At 46.2% G+C, this 14,353-nt stretch overlaps 1 long non-coding RNA gene across 1 annotated transcript in view; it reads left to right on the top strand.

The window, feature by feature from the left end:
* Positions 1-1,372: 1,372 nt before the first annotated feature.
* LOC137347576 (uncharacterized) overlaps positions 1,373-14,353 on the top strand; it is a 33,432-nt gene continuing 20,451 nt past the window's right edge. The window contains exon 1 of the long non-coding RNA XR_010968978.1: positions 1,373-1,587. This is a non-coding gene — a long non-coding RNA (uncharacterized lncRNA). The remainder of the gene's footprint in view (positions 1,588-14,353) is intronic.

Genomic DNA, 14,353 nt, shown 5'->3' with positions numbered 1-14,353 from the left:
TGAGGGAGTGCAGCACTGTCGGAGGGTCTGTACTGAGGGAGTGCTGCGCTGTCAGAGGGTCAGTACTGAGGGAGTGCTGCACTGTCGGAGGGTCTGTACTGAGGGAGTGCTGCACTGTCGGAGGGTCTGTACTGAGGGAGTGCTGCACTGTCAGAGGGTCAGTACTGAGGGACTGCTGCACTGTCAGAGGGTCAGTACTGAGAGAGTGCTGCACTGTCAGAGGGTCAGTACTGAGGGACTGCTGCACTGTCAGAGGGTCAGTACTGAGAGAATGCTGCGCTGTCAGAGGGTCAGTACTGAGGGAGTGCTGCACTGTCGGAGGGTCTGTACTGAGGGAGTGCTGCACTGTCGGAGGGTCTGTACTGAGGGAGTGCTGCACTGTCAGAGGGTCAGTACTGAGGGACTGCTGCACTGTCAGAGGGTCAGTACTGAGAGAGTGCTGCACTGTCAGAGGGTCAGTACTGAGGGACTGCTGCACTGTCAGAGGGTCAGTACTGAGGGAGTGCTGCACTGTCGGAGGGTCTGTACTGAGGGAGTGCTGCACTGTCGGAGGGTCTGTACTGAGGGAGTGCTGCACTGTCAGAGGGTCAGTACTGAGGGACTGCTGCACTGTCAGAGGGTCAGTACTGAGAGAGTGCTGCACTGTCAGAGGGTCAGTACTGAGGGACTGCTGCACTGTCGGAGGGTCAGTACTGAGGGAGTGCAGCACTGTCGGAGGGTCAGTACTGAGGGACTGCTGCACTGTCAGAGGGTCAGTACTGAGGGAGTGCAGCACTGTCGGAGGGTCAGTACTGAGGGAGTGCAGCACTGTCGGAGGGTCAGTGCTGAGGGAGTGCTGCACTGTCAGAGGGACAGTACTGAGGGAGTGCAGCACTGTCGGAGGGTCAGTACTGAGGGACTGCTGCACTGTCAGAGGGTCAGTACTGAGGGAGTGCTGCACTGTCAGAGGGTCAGTACTGAGGGAGTGCTGCACTGTCGGAGGGTCTGTACTGAGGGAGTGCTGCACTGTCGGAGGGTCTGTACTGAGGGAGTGCTGCACTGTCAGAGGGTCAGTACTGAGAGAGTGCTGCACTGTCAGAGGGTCAGTACTGAGGGACTGCTGCACTGTCAGAGGGTCAGTACTGAGAGAATGCTGCACTGTCGGAGGGGGAGTGCTACATCGTTGGACGTGCAGTCTTTTAGACGAGAGTTAAACAGAGGCCCGTTTGCTATTTCAGGAAGATGTAAAGATCCCATTGCACTATTTTGAAGAAGAGCCAGGGAGTTGTCCCTGGTGTCAATGTCAATGTTTATACTTCAATCAACATTACAAAATGTTCCAGGGAAAGGCCACAGACCTGAAATATTAACTCTGTTTCTCTCTCCACAGATGTGTCCAGACCTGCTGAGTATTTCCAGCATTTTCTGTTTTTTAATCAGAGCAAGCTGATTATATAATTATTATCACATTGCTATTTTTGGGATCTTGCTGTGCACAAATTGTCTGCCGCCTTTCCTACATTGCAACAGTGACTACACTTCAGAAGTACTTCATTGGCTGTAAAGCGGTTTGGGACATTCCGAGGATGTGAGAGGCACTATAGAAATGTAAGTTCTTCCTTTTTGCTTTTTAAAGGGATGAATGATGGCTCCTCAAAGAGAAGGCTCAAGAAATGTTTTTTATTTTTGTGGGAACTAGAAGAAGCAGGAGGGTCCCCCCCGGGATTCACGGGAAATCTCTAGGCCATTGCTGGTGTGTTCAAGGGCCAATCTGCCCCAGGATCACCTCCCCAACCCTCAGCCATTCCCCAGGCTTTGGAGAGGGTGCAGAAATGGTTTGTGATAATGATTACAGGGATGAGGGATTTCAGTTACGTGGATAGATTGGAGAAGCTGTTCTCCTTGGAGGAGAGAAGGTTGAGAGGAGATTTGATAGAATTGTTCAAAATCAAAAGGGCGGCACAGTGGCGCAGTGGTTAGCACCGCAGCCTCACAGCTCCAGTGACCCGGGTTCAATTCTGGGCACTGCCTGTGTGGAGTTTGCAAGTTCTCCCTGTGTCTGCGTGGGTTTCCTCCGGGTGCTCCGGTTTCCTCCCACAAGCCAAAAGACTTGCAGGTTGGTAGGTAAATTGGCCATTATAAATTGCCCCTAGTATAGGTAGGTGGTAGGGAAATATAGGGACAGGTGGGGATGTGGTAGGAATATGGGATTAGTGTAGGATTAGTATAAATGGGTGGTTGATGGTCGGCACAGACTCGGTGGGCCGAAGGGCCTGTTTCAGTGCTGTATCTCTAAACTAAACTAAGATCATGAGGGGTCTGGACAGAGCAGATAGAGAGAAACCGTTCCCATTGGCAGAAGGGTTGAGAACCAGAGGAGACCGATTTAAGGTGATTGGCAAAAGAAGTAAAGGTGACACGAGGAAAAACAGCGTATGGTTAGGATCTGGAATGCACTGCCTGAGATTATGGTGGACGCAGATTCAATCATGGCTTTAAAAAGGGAATTGGATAATTATCTGAAGAGAAAAAATTTGCAGGGCTACGGGGAACAGGCGGGGGAGTGGGACTAGCTGAGTTGTTCTTGCAGAGAGCCAGCACAGACATGAAGGACTGAATGGCCTCCTTTGACATGCCAGCTGACTCCATGTGAGAGCTGCCTGATTTCCCACCCTCCCTGACTGGACAGATCGATGAGATGCTCACTTGCCATATGTAGCATGCTAGTCATACTTAAATGACGCCTGGTACTAGATTGGGTTCGGGATTGGCTTGTGGACCTGTCATTCTACCCACTATGTGCCTGTTATGGGAGCAAGTCAAAGTTCTGCCCCAATGAATGTCGATAATGTTATGTGATTGCCTTTAAGAGTGATGTACCTTTAAGGTCTTAGTATGCTAATGAGTTGAGTACCAGGATATAGTCATGTGACTACATGTCAGTCTCACTCTGTAACTGCTACACTAAGAGGCTTCTGTGAGTAGTTAGTTCTGCACTGTATATAATAGTTAGCTTTAATAAACCTGTTTGAGATCTTCAATCAACTGAACGCGACATCTCATCTATGTTGGATCAGACAACATAAAAAGCCTCTCATTATATGGTGGCAGCAGTGGATTCTCAGAACAGGTAGGCTATTTGATCACCGGGGGCGTCACAACCAAGACGGATCCTGTTCTCACTCAACTTGTTTCCACGTGCTGTTTTTCCCACAGAGATCAGTGGAATATCTCCTGAAATAGAATCAGTAGATTCAGGTTCTGATGAAAGGTCACTGACCTGAAACGTTAACTCTGCTTCTCTCTCCACAGACGCTGCCGGACCTGCTGAGTATTCCCACCCTTTCTTGTTTTTATTACAGTAGATTCAGGTTCTGTAGCTGTGACCCTGTTCACAGAATCACACTCAAAGCATTTCAGCAAGTGGAAAAAACTTTGTCACCTGGCATTTAAGACGTCTCTGTGGCTGCAGATGGGTATTCCCCAGTGTTATCTGATCAAAGTTCCTTACTCACAGCTGGGAGGCTTCAGAACAGCAATCTCTCTCGGAGGCATTCAGTAACACTTAGTATTTCCGTGAGAAACTTGAAAACCTATGTCACTCACATTTTTAAATTATTCATGGAATCCATCAACACATTCGAGGTAAAATTTCCTTCCATTTCACATTGGGCACACTGCATTATAGAATCAGGAGAGACCATTTGGCCCATCGTGTCTGTGCCAGCTCTCTGCAAGAGCAACTCAGCTAGTCCCACCCTCCTGCTTTTTCCCCAAAGACCTGAAAACTTTTTCTCTTCAGGTAATTATCCAATTCCCTTTTGAAAGTCACGATTGAGTCTGCCTCCACCGCAATCTCAGGCAGTGCATTCCGGATCCAAACCACTTGCTTGTGTAAAAAAGTTTTTCCTCCTGTCACCTCTGGTTCTTTTGCCAATCACCCTAAATCGGTCTCCTCTGGTTCTCAACCCTTCCGCCAATGGGAACAGTTTCTCTCTATCTGCTCTGTCCAGACCCCTCATGATTTTGAACACCTCTGTCAAATCTTCTCTCCACTTTCTCCTCTCTAAGGAGAACAGCCCCATCTTCTCCAATCTATCCACGTAACTGAAGTCCCTCATCTCTAGAACGATTCTCATGAATCATAAATAAAGCATTACGCACCCTGCTTGGATGAACAAGGATGGAATGAAAAGTTTGTTGTGCAGAAGTTTCTATCACCTCTGCATGTTACCACTATTTCTGCACTCTTGCTCATTTCCCTATTTTATCATTATCACTCTGTTTCAGATACACCATTCCACATGATTTCCCTCTTAGTTTTTTCACTGTGTTGCAATCAATAATTGTCACACCATTTCCTAATGTAACTCATTCAAAACTGTGGAACTCCTTCAGTCTCCCTCCTACAAAGAAAGCTTGGTGTCACCCTGACACCATCTCTTTAATCCCACCTGGTCTTTTCAACCAGGGGCCATAGCTCTAATGTAATTGGTAGAAGGATTAGAGGGGAGTTGAGGAGTAATTTTTTTTCACCCAGAGGGTCTGGAACTCACTGCCTGAAAGGGTGATAGAGGCAGAAATCCTCATCACATTGGAAAACACTTGGATATGCACTTGAATCAACTGGGCTACAGACCAAGAGTTGGAAAGTGGGATTAGGCTGGATGGCTGTTTTTTCAGCCGGCACAGACCAGGATGGGCCAAATGGCCTCCTTCTATGCCATAAATTTTCTTTGTTTCTATGTTTCAAATTTGATGGTATCCTGTATGATGGATTGAGACTCTGCCTTAGTTTCCTCAATTAAAAAAAATGTGAATTAACTGCATGGACTCCTTTGTGTCAGCTATGGCTCAGTGGGTGGCACTCTTTGCCTCTGAGGTAGGATGTTGTGGGTTCAAATCCCACTCCAATGCTTGAATCAAGGCTGACACTCCAACGCTGTGCTGTCTTTTGGAATGAGAAGTTAAACTGAGACCCCGTCTGCCCTCTCGCATGGATGTAGAAGATCCCATGGTACTATTTCAATGACGAGCAGGGGTGTTCTCCCCGGTGTCCTGGCCAATATTTATCCCTCAACTAACATCACAAAAGCAGATTATCTGGTTGTTATCACATTGGTGTTTCTGGGACCTTGCTGTGCGAAGCTTAGCTGCCGTGTTTCCAACATTACAACAGTGACTACACTTCAAAACGTACTTCATTGGCTATAAAGCGTTTGAGAAGTCTGGTGGTTGTGAAAGATGCTATAGAAATGCAAGTCTTCCTTTTTTTTTGAGTGCTTTGCTCTGATTCTCAATCGGGAACTGTATAACTTGCACTCCAATTTGAAGATCGGGCTTGGCTGTGATGCTGCCCACAGTTGAATAGTTTGCTGACACTCACGGTCTAAGTTCACAAATAAAGACTGGCTACTTGGGTGATGTACTGAATATAGGTGGCACCCATGGGCCCCGTGCCACATTAATGGCTAAATCTTGACAGGAGCGGGAAGTGTAGGGGGCGAGGGTGGAGATTGGCCGTGGCGTTTCCAATGGGAAAGCTGGAAGTTCAGGTTTCCCCACTCGCTGTGGAGTTTCGGCTCATTTGGGGATGTGGTGCGATCCCAGACCTGGGAGTAGAGGGGTGGGTGGGTGATGGGGGGAGGGGGGATGGTCTGAAGCGGGGGCTGGGAGAAACGTTAAACCTCCCTCGTCTCCCTCCAGCTGATGGGATTCCCGAGGCCTGGGAAATCTGGATGGCCACAGTTAAAGCTGCAAATCAGTTAAATTAGGAGATCTTGATAAATTATTTAATTGGCCAACCCACCTCCTGGGAGCAGAATGGCTGCTGCCCTTTGACCTACCTCCATTAACCCCAGAAATGGGCGGGTTGGAATTTTAATGGGTGGGTTAAAATTGGGCCCTAATTTAAAGTCTTAACATCTCACCCAACCCCAACTCATCTGTTTTTGACAATTAAGATTCAGCCCTAAGGCTCAGTACCTTTCTGAGAGGATTAGGGGGTGTATGGAGGTGGTGAGAAATTGGAGGGACTAGCAAATTGAGGGGGCAGATTTTTAAAAAGTCTATAAAATTGACAAAGATTCAGGGCTTCTGCACAATGGGGAGAAAGAAAAACAACATTGTGAGTAATGCACCTCTCAGGAATGTTATTGACTTTGGTTCTGGTTCTGTACTTGGGAATGATCCATGGAATCTTAAAGTAAGGAAAATGAGCGTTTACAGAAAGTGGAGTGTAGAGATTTCAGAAAGGCTCGATGACTTCATCGACAAGTAAATGAACCGTACAGAGCAGACAGCCCCAGGCTCGAGTCATTTACTGAGTCAGCTGATTGCTAACCTGGTACATTTGCAGAGGTGTTAGGTAAGGAGCCCAGCTCCCTGCTCCGTGATATTTTCTGTCCAGGCACCTGTCACACCATTCCCCAGTTATATATGTATAAAATCCACATCCCATGGCCTGAAATTTGCTGTGAGCAGTATAGATCCTGTCCTTATGGATACTGTAGTGTTGGGCCCAGGGAGGCAGCATCGGAGGAGAATCGAGGGAGAAATTAGGGAGCATGTTCTTCATCTGAGAGGCTAGACAGTACTAGGAGGGCGTCATAGCTGAACCTAATAACATAAGAAATAGGAGCTGCAGGAGCCCCTTCAACCCCTCTCTGCCATTCAACAAGAAAATGTTCTACCTTAACTCCACCTTCCCCCACTATCCCCAAATCCCTTAATACTCTTATTGTCCAAATATCTAGTCAACTTCTGTTTTGAATATACTCAATGATGGAGCTTCCACAGCCCTCTGGGGTAGAGAATTCCAAAGATTCAATACCCACTGAGTGAACAAAATTTCTCCTCATCTCAGTCCTAAATTTATTTATTTAGAGATATAGCACTGAAACAGGCCCTTCGGCCCACCGAGTCTGTGCTGACCATCAACCACCCATTTATACTAATCCTACACTAATTCCATATTCCTACCACATCCCCACCTGTCCCTATATTTCCCGACCACCTACCTATACTAGGGGCAATTTATAATGGCCAATTTACCTACCAACCTTTAGCCGTGGGAGGAAACTGGAGCACCCGGCGGAAACCCACGCGGTCACAGGGAGAACTTGCAAACTCTGCACAGGCAGTACCCAGAATTGAACCCGGGTCGCTGGAGCTGTGAGACTGTGGTGCTAACTACTGCGCCGCCCCCTTATCCTGAGACTGTGATCCCGTGTTCTAGATTCCCCAGTCAGGGGGAAACATTTTATCAGCACCTACCAAGTCAAGCCCCTTAAGAATCTTATATGTTTCAATGTGATCACTTGTCATTTTTCTAAACTCCAGGGAATATTTTTTTTTATTTCCAAAATATACTTTATTCATAAAAATCTGCAAGAATTACATTGCCAAACAGTTTCAAACAGCACCAAAAAATACAAACATTGCAAGGGAGATCAGTTTCCTTCTATACTATCATGAGTTTCTTCCCAACCCTTCCATTTCACAATTGTCATGCCAATTACAGTTCTACATTTACAGCAAATGAAAATATCAATGATACAGTTCGAGGGGTTTCCCATGGATCCAGCCCCTCAGTTCAGCTTGGTGGGGGGACCTTACACTGTGGTCTTTCCCCATTGAGCCTTTGCTGCGGCTGCCCCAAGCTTTAGTGCGTCCCTCAGCACGTAGTCCTGGACCTTGGAATGTGCCAGTCTGCAACATTCGGTGGTGGACAACTCTTTGCGCTGGAAGACCAGCAAGTTTTGGGCAGATCAAAGGGCGTCTTTCACCAAATTGATAGTCCTCCAGCAGCAGTTGATGTTTGTCTCGGTGTGCGTCCCTGGGAACAGCCCGTAGAGCACAGACTCCTGTGTTACAGAGCTGCTTGGGATGAACCTCGACAAAAACCACTGCATCTCTTTCCACACCTACTTTGCAAAGACACATTCCAGGAGGAGGTGGGCGACCGTCTCTAAACTCTAGGGAATATAGGCCTAGTCAACTCAATCTTTCCTCATGGGACAATCCCCTCATCCCAAGAGTCAGTCTAGTGAACCTTCACTGCACTCCCTTTAGGTAAGGAGACCAAAGCTGCACACAGTGCAGCAGGTCTGATCTCACCAAAGCCCTACAGAATTGCAGTAAGACTTCTTTATTTTTAGACTCTAATTCCCCGTAACTAAAGCTAACATACAATTTGCCTCCCGCACCTGCATGTGAACTTTCTGTGATTCATATACAAAGACACCCAGGTCCTTGAAAGGACCCAGGAAATGGTGTATTTTTGGGGAAAAGAGCTATGAATGAAAAAAATGATAAGACTTTTAAACTGGAGGAAATGTAAAAAATTCTTTAAAGATGGCAGGTCACATAGAAAAAGCCACAACAAAGCAAATAGGATACTGGACGTTATATAAAGGGGAATTGGTTTAAAAACTAGGACGTACTACTGAATTTACACAAGACATTGGGTAGGCCACATTGGGAAACCACAGGCAGTTCCTACTCTAGGTGTGAACTTAAGACATTGAGTATTGTCAGGATGTTTGATTGTGGGGGGCAGGGGATATCCATACAAATGTTTTCGAGCAGAACTGGCTGGAAAGCAGTCGAAAGCAGGAACCTTGGACATTTCTCCTCTCCTTTGTCCAGCTGTTGAGCAGACCATACTCCCACCGTCCAAAATCAGGTAACTTAGTATTGGACAGAATGTCTAAACTGCTCCATTGCGGTTTATTAAATGCACTAAAATCAGTGGCAGAAACTCCAAGTCTTTTCAGCTGAAAACAGAAACTGAATCGCTGATCCTCAAGCATTTTCCAGCAACTGGATTCATTTTTTTCAGAAAAAGCTTATCAATCACAAATTTGTTTTGGAAATATAAATACAGAGAGAAATGGCCGGGACCTAGCAGTGAAATTATACTGGGCCAATCGCCATGGGACTTTCTGAGGATGGTCTTATGAGATATTCATAGTGGCCCCTTGACCATTATCTGCTTTGTACAGTGAATTTCTATTGGGCACAAACGGAGTAAAAGCTGAATGGTGCAAATCACCTCCATTTTCTGCAGCACATTTGGAGATGATGATGAAAGAACTGTTCCCACAGACTTAAAGTATTTGGTAAGAGAAGCAAAAGTGACATGAGGAAAAACCTTTCACACAAAGTGTGGTTAAGGTCTGGAATGCGCTGCCTGAGAGTGTGGTGGAGGCAGGTTCAATTGAAGCATTCAAAAGGGAATTAGACAGTTTATGCAAAGGAAGAATGTGCAGGGTTACGGGGAGAAGGTGGGGGAAATGGAACTGAGGGAGTTGCTCTTTCAGAGAGCCAGTGCAGACATGATGGGCTGAATGGCCTCCTTCTGTGCTGTAATGATGCTATGATTCTGTGAAGTGCTGCAATGGGAGATAGTCCTCTTCAACATCGCAGACCAACCTTCTCAGAGCAGAAACCAAACTCTCCTCCCTAAAACCTACCTCTTTGACCAAGCTTTTGGCCATCTGCCCTAGTATCTCCTTATGTGACTCGGTGTCAAACGGTGCTTTATAATCCTCCTGGAAGCATCTTAAGATGTTTTATTATATTCAAGGCACTATATAAATGCAAGTTGTTGGGAAGAGGAGGTGGCCACCACAGTCAATGCAGCGTCAAATATCCAGAGAATATGGGATCAGCTGTGGAATGAACCTTTCACAATCTCAGGACGACTCAATGGGTTTTATAGTCAGTTAATTACATTTGAGGTGTTGTCACAGTTGTAATATAGGAGATTTGACCGTCAGTTTGAGTCCATGGTCCCACAGACAGTAAAGTGATAATGACCAGTTAATCTGTTGTTAGTAGAGGGATAAATTTTGGCCGGGACACAGAGTACTCAGGAGACAAGCCAAAGTTGTTTGGACTCCTGAATCAAAACAATGCTGGCAAAACTGGGACAAATCAGATTGAGTCAACGTCTTAGAAAACAACTGCTGTGAATTAACAAGTTCTTAAATGCTCAATCATCTGACAGAGTCTGATATCATCAGAAGACAAGAACAGGAGCAGAACATATGACCCCTCGAGCCTGCTCCGCTATTCATAGAAACATAGAAAATAGGAGCAGGAGTAGGCCATTCGGCCCTTCAGGCCTGCTCCACCATTCAAAAAAGATCATGGCTGATCGTCTAATTCAGTACCCTGTTCCTGCGTTCTCCCCATATCCTTTGATCCCTTTGGTATTAAGAAATATATCTATCTCCTTCTTGAATATATTTAATGATTTGGCCTCCACTGCCTTCTGCGGTAGAGAATTCCACAGGTTCACCACCCTCTGAGTGAAGAAATTTCTCCTCATCTTGGTTCTAAATGACATACCCTGTATCCCGAGACTGTGACCCCTGGTTCTGGACTCCCCAGCCATCGGGAACATCCTCCCTGCATCTAGCCTGTCTAGTCCTGTGAGAATTTTATAGGTTTCTATGAGATCCCCTCTCATTCTTCTAAACTCTAGTGAACATAGGCCTAGTCGACCCAATCTCTCCTCTTGCGTCAATCCTGCCATCCCAGGGAATCAGCCTAGTAAATCTTCTTTGCACTCCCTCCATGGCAAGAACATCCTTCCTCAGATAAGGAGACCAAAACTGCACACATTACTCCAGATGTGGTCTCACCAAGACCCTGTGTAACTGCTGTACTCAAATCCTCTTGCAATGAAGGCCAACATACCACTCGCCTTCCTAACCGCTTGCTGCACCTGAATGCTTGCTTTCAGCGACTGGTGTACAAGGACACCCAGGTCTCGTGACTGATCTTCTATCTCAACTCCACCTTCCTGCATTATCCCCATATCCCTTAATCCCCTCAGTACCCAAATATCTATCAATCTCAGTCTTGAATATACTCAATGATGGAGCATCCACAGCTCTCTGGGGTAGAGAATTCCAAAGCTTCACAACCCTCTGAGTGAAGAAATTTCTCCTCATCTCGGTCCTAAATGGCCGACCCCTTGTCCTAAGACTGTGATCCTGTGTTCTAGACTCTCCAGTCAGGGGGAATCAGCCATTCAGTGTCTCCCCTGTCAGCCCTCTCAGAATCTTATGTTTCAAGGAGATCACCTCTTATTCTTCTAAACTCGACAGAGTATAGGCCCATTCTACTCAATCTCTCATCATAGGACAATTCCCTTGTCCTGGAATCAATGTAGTGAACCTTGGTTGCACCCCCTCTAAGGCAAATATCCTTAGGTACAGAGACCACAACTGCACACGGTCCAGGTGCAGTCTCACTATAGTCCTATACAACTGGACTCTAATCCGCTTGCAATAAACATACCATTTGCCTTGCTAATTGCTTGCTCTGGCCACATATTAACTTCCTGTGATTCGTGTGCAAGGTCTCCCCCCCTCCTCCCCAAAATCCCTCAGAATATCTGCATTTACTAATCTTTCACCACTTAAAAATATTCTACTTTTCCAGTCTTCCTACCTAAGTGAATCATCTCTCATTTCCCCACATTATACTCCATCTTCCATCTTCTTACCCACCCACTTAACCAGCCAATATCCCTTTGCAGAGTCTTTGTATCCTCCTCACAGCTTACTGTCCCACCTAGCTTTGTATTGTCAGCCAACTTGAATCCATTACACTTGGTCCCTTCGCTTAAGTCATTAATATTGACATTAATAAAATTCAGGTTCAAATTTAAAATTCAAAGAGACTGTGGAAAATGAGCACTGACACGGAACACAAAAGTCCGAGTGTATCAAGCCTGTGCCCTCAGTACCTTGCTCTAGGGCAGCGAGGCCTGGACAACGTATGTCAGCCAAGAGCGATGTCCCAATTCATTCCATCTTCGCTGCCTCCGGAGAATCCTTGGCATCAGGTGGCAGGACCGTATCTCCAACGCAGAAGTCCTCGAGGCGGCCAACATCCCCAGCATATACACTCTACTGAGCCAGCGGCGCTTGAGATGGCTTGGCCATGTGAGCCACATGGAAGATGGCAGGATCCCCAAGGACGCATTGTACAGCGAGCTCGTCACTGGTATCAGACCCACCGGCCGTCCATGTCTCCGCTTTAAAGACGTCTGCAAACGCGACATGAAATCCTGTGACATTGATCACAAGTCGTGGGAGTCAGTTGCCAGTGATCGCCAGAGCTGGCGGGCAGCCATAAAGGCGGGGCTAAAGAGTGGCGAGTCGAAGAGACTTAGCAGTTGGCAGGAAAAAAGACAGAGGCGCAAGGGGAGAGCCAACTGTGTAACAGCCCCGACAACCAATTTTATCTGCAGCACCTGTGGAAGAGTCTGTCACTCTAGAATTGGCCTTTATAGCCACTCCAGGCGCTGCTTCACAAACCACTGACCACCTCCAGGTGCTTACCCATTGTCTGTTGAGACAAGGAGGCCAAAGAAGAAAAAAAAAGAAGAAATTCAAATATACTATATCTACTGCTTCCCCCTTATCCACCTTCCTAGTTACAGCCTCAAAAAATTCTTAATAGATTTGTCAAACACCATTTCCCTTTTATAAAACTGTATTGACTCTGCTCAATCAAATTGTAATTTTCCAAGTGCCCTGTTACCACATCCTTAATAATAGATACTAGTATCTTGCCATCATCACTTTAAAGTAGCAGAAATTCTGACTGTTGCTCACAACTCTCTCACAGCAGGAAGATTGTTGTTAGAAGTTACAGAAGCATGCTCCCAGAATGGTTCAGCTTGTGAATATACCTCATGTTTGATACTGAGTCATACCGATCAGAAACATCCCCCCTTGATTTGAGGTTTCTGCTGAGTTAGTTGATCTCAGATAAGGCAGCAGTTGAGTTGTTAATATTGGTCTTAGTGATGCTGGGCCACTTTGAGGAAACATTAGTTCAAATTCGCTATTGGAAAATGTATTTGGGCAATGGGAGAGGATACAACAACAACAATGTGCATTTATATGGCACCTTTAACATAGTAAAATGACTCATGGAGCTTCATTGGAGCATTATTAAACAAAATTTGCCACCGAGCCGTATAAGGAGATATTAGATCAAATGACCAAAAGTTTGGTTAAAGAGGTAGGTTTTAAGGAGTGTCTTAAAGGAAGAGAGAGGGGTAGAGAGGTTTAGGGAAGGAATTCCAGAGCTTAGTGCCCAGGCAGCTGAAGGCATGGCCGTCAATGGTGGAGTAAATCAGGGATCCACAAGAGGCCAGAACTGGAGGAGTGCAGAGATCTCGGAGGGTTGTGGGGCTGGAGGAGGTTATGGAGATAGGGAGGGGACGAGGCCATGGAGAGATTTGAAAACAAGGGTGAGAATTTTAAATTCGAGGCGTCGATTGACTAGGAGCCAATGTAGGTCAGTGAGCACAGCGGGTGATGGGTGAATTAGGACACGGGCAGCAGAGTTTTGAATGACTTCACGTTTTCAGAGAGTAGAATATGGGATGCCAGCCAAGAGAGCACTGGAATAGTCTAGTCTAGAAAGGATCTAACACAGCTCTGGTGTCCTCCCCACTCCACCCAGCACTTACTGGTGTTCCTGATCTTGTCTTCTGCATCGTGGGCAGTCAGCGCCTGCAGCAGAACGGTTATGATACTTAGTGTCAGGACCGTCATAGAGAGAGGGACTAAAACTGGGAGCCGGGACAGTTCTGCAATTGTCGGGAGAGACATCAGTAAATCAATGGTTTAGGAATGATACGTCGCTGGTGAATAAACCTGATGTCCGAACAACAAATCACTAAAATATGAATAATCTTTATTGTTACACATTGCCCCTTCAAGAAGGGATTTATTAGGAGCTAGAATATCCTTAGAAATGGAATGAAATTGTTAAATCTATAAACATGACAAATTTTAAATCTCCACACACTCCCTGTCAACATTTTCCATTATAAATTCCTGTGTCCAGAGTATTACTGGAAACTTCCTGTGTAAACTGGTCACACTGTAATCATAAATACTGTGGCTACAAGAGCAGGTCAGAGGCTGGGAATTCTGTGGCGTGTAACTCACCTCCTGACTCCCCAAAGCCTGTCCACCATCTACAAGGCACAAGTCAGGAGTGTGATGGAATACTCTTCACTTGCCTGGATGGGTGCAGCTCCAACAACACTCAAGAAGTTCAACGCTATCCAGGACAAAGCAGCCCGCTTGATTGGCACCCCATCTACAAACATTCACTCCCTCCACCACTGACGCACAGTGGCAGCAGTGTGTACCATCTACAAGATGCACTGCAGCAATGCACCAAGGCTCCTTAAACAGCACCTTCCAAACCCACGACCTCTACCAACTAGAAAGACAAGGACAGCAAATGCATGGGAACACCACCACCTGCAAGTTCCCCTCCAAGTCACACACCATCCTGACTTGGAACTATATCGCCGTTCCTTCACTGT

This window comes from Heterodontus francisci, chromosome 32, assembly GCF_036365525.1.
Source record: "Heterodontus francisci isolate sHetFra1 chromosome 32, sHetFra1.hap1, whole genome shotgun sequence".
Classification (NCBI taxonomy): domain Eukaryota; kingdom Metazoa; phylum Chordata; class Chondrichthyes; order Heterodontiformes; family Heterodontidae; genus Heterodontus; species Heterodontus francisci.
This window is presented reverse-complemented; position numbering and strand designations above follow the sequence as displayed.